The sequence below is a fragment of the Lolium rigidum genome, chromosome 1 (genome assembly GCF_022539505.1).
Source record: "Lolium rigidum isolate FL_2022 chromosome 1, APGP_CSIRO_Lrig_0.1, whole genome shotgun sequence".
Lineage (NCBI taxonomy): Eukaryota > Viridiplantae > Streptophyta > Magnoliopsida > Poales > Poaceae > Lolium > Lolium rigidum.
In genome coordinates, this window is record NC_061508.1 from 123,301,023 (window position 1) to 123,303,855 (window position 2,833).

Consider the following 2,833-nt stretch of genomic DNA (forward strand, 5'->3'; position numbering starts at 1 on the left):
CTATGGGTCCATAGCAGTAGCTAGATGGTTGTCTTCTCCTCATTGTGCTATCATGTTAGATATTGTGAGTCTGTTGATACGTCCCCGACGTATCCATAATTTCTGTCGTTCCATGCTTGTTTTATGACAATACTTACATGTTTTGCTTGCACTTTATGATGATTTCATGCATTTTCCGGAACTAACCTATTAACAAGATGCCACGAGTGCCGGTTCTGTTTTCTGCTGTTTTTGGTTCCGAGAAAGGCTGTTCGGGCAATATTCTCGGAATTCGACGAAACGAAGACCAAACCTCCTATTTTTCCCGGAAGCGTCCGGAACACCGAAGAAGAGTCGGAGAGGGGCCATAGGGCCACCACACCATAGGGCGGCGCGGCCTGGCACTGGGCCCGCGCCGGCTCGTGGTGTGGCGCCCCGAGTGCCCCCTGCGCCGCCTCTTCGCCTATAAAATCCCTTTCGACCTAAAAACACCAAAACTCTTGACGAAACTCCGAGAAAGACTCCGGGGCGCCGCCGCCATCGCGAAACTCCAATTCGGGGGACGAAGTCTCGTCCCGGCACCTGCCGGGACGGGGAAGTGCCCCGGAAGCCATCTCCATCAACGCCATCGCCTCCATCATGCTCCGTGAGTAGTTCCCCCATGGACTACGGGTTCTAGCTGTAGCTAGTTGGTATTCTCTCCCCCATGTACTTCAACACAATGATCTCATGAGCTGCCTTACATGATTGAGATTCATCTGATGTAATCGGTGTTGTGTTTGTCGGGATCCGATGGATTGTTACATTATGATTGTCTATCTACAAAGTTTATGAAGTTATTGTTGCTGCAATCTTGTTATGCTTAATGCTTGTCACTAGGGCCCGAGTGGCATGATCTTAGATTTGAGCTCTATACTTATTTCTTAGATTGTATCTACAAGTTGTATGCACATGTCACTGTCCGGAACCAAAGGCCCCGAAGTGACAGAAATCGGGACAACCGGAGGGGATGGCGGTGATGTGAGGGACACATGTTTTCACGGAGTGTTAATGCTTTGCTCCGGTGCTCTATTAAAAGGAGTACCTTAATATCCAGTAGTTTCCCTTGAGGCACGGCTGCCACCGGCTGGTAGGACAAAAGATGTTGTGCAAGTTTCTCATTGCGAGCACGTACGACTATTATTGGGAAACATGCCTACATGATTAATGATCTTGATATTCGTCTTAATGCTATTTCAATCCTATCAATTGCCCGACTGTAATTTGTTCACCCAACACTTGTTATTGGAGAGTTGCCACTAGTGTAGATAGGCTGGGAACCCCGGTCCATCTTTCATCATCATATACTCGTTCTACATGTCAAGCTGTTTTCACGGTGCCATTTCTCTCATACTACTATTACTGCTTGCTGTGTTCTTGTTACTATTGCTCTCATATCACTGCTACTTTCACATCACCCCTGTTGCTAGTGCTTTTCCAGGTGCGACTGAATTGACAACTCAGTTGTTAAGGCTTATAAGTATTCTTTACCTCCCCTTGTGTCGAATCAATAAATTTGGGTTTTACTTCCCTCGAAGACTGTTGCGATCCCCTATACTTGTGGGTCATCAAGACTATTTTCTGGCGCCGTTGCCGGGGAGGCATAGCTCTACTCATAAGTTCACCTGGGGAGTACACTCCACCTCTCTCTCTATTTTATTTTATTTTGTTTTGCTTAGTTTACTTTTGTCTAGTTTATTTGTGCTTAGTTTATTTCTGTCTAGTATTAGTTTGCTTAGTTTACTTTTGCTTAGTTTATTTTTGTCTTCTTTTATTTGTCTCATATACCCAAAAATCCATAAAAATTTGAAAAACCAAAAAATTAAAAACTGCTGTTATGGGAGAACCAACAACCTACTTGGAGCTTATAGAATGTTATAATTGTTATAGAGAATCAAGAAGCTGGTAAAATAATGAGTGCTATGATAGAAAAATTGAATACAATTGCTGAAATCTTGCTTGAACGCCATGATATAAGCTGTTGCTCTCAACAGGATACTAAACATCTTAAATTTCAATGTGGCTTTAGTGAGGAATTTTTAATTAACAACTATAATCGGAATTGCTATATTCATTATGGGTTCGAAGAGGTAGAACAATTTGTCTTATTTATGGGAGCCTCAGAGATAGAATCCTTCATGGTTGAGAATTATGAAACTTGTGTTGTTTGTAAGGGCCTTAAAGATTATGTCTCTACTATCCTTAATTCTTGCATAGAATGCTACGGTAGGAATGCTTATATCCTTGATTATAAAGAGAGACACATTAATGCACAAGAATGCACTCACAATTTGCGAGGAACCGATGGAAGAAGAAATTGATGAACACTGAATGCTCATTGGATGAAAAAGAAGAGGAGAGTGATGAACAAAAGGAGGAAGAATGGATTAGCTACCCATGCCAACCTTCTAATGAGAGTAACTCTTTATCTCTTACACTATTTGATTGTCCTACATGCTTACCGGAAGAGGTTGAATGTTATGTTCCTGTGGATTCTCTTGAAGTATTGCCTATGAGTAAAACTTGTGAAAATAATTATGCTACTGTTATTTATGATAATCCATGCTACTTTGATAAATCTTATGATAATGCTTTGTTTGTGCCTGATGTCGAAATGCATGGTACTAAAGAATTTTGCGTAGCAAATGTTTATGATAAAGCTCTTGATGATGGTCCTATGTTACTTGATAATATTAATTGTACTACTAATGAAAATGGGATTGGAGAGTTCTTGACTTATTCTATGAGTCCCATATCTATTGAGATTGATCAACTACCTTGTTATATTATTAATAAAAGTAAGTTTGAAAGTTTT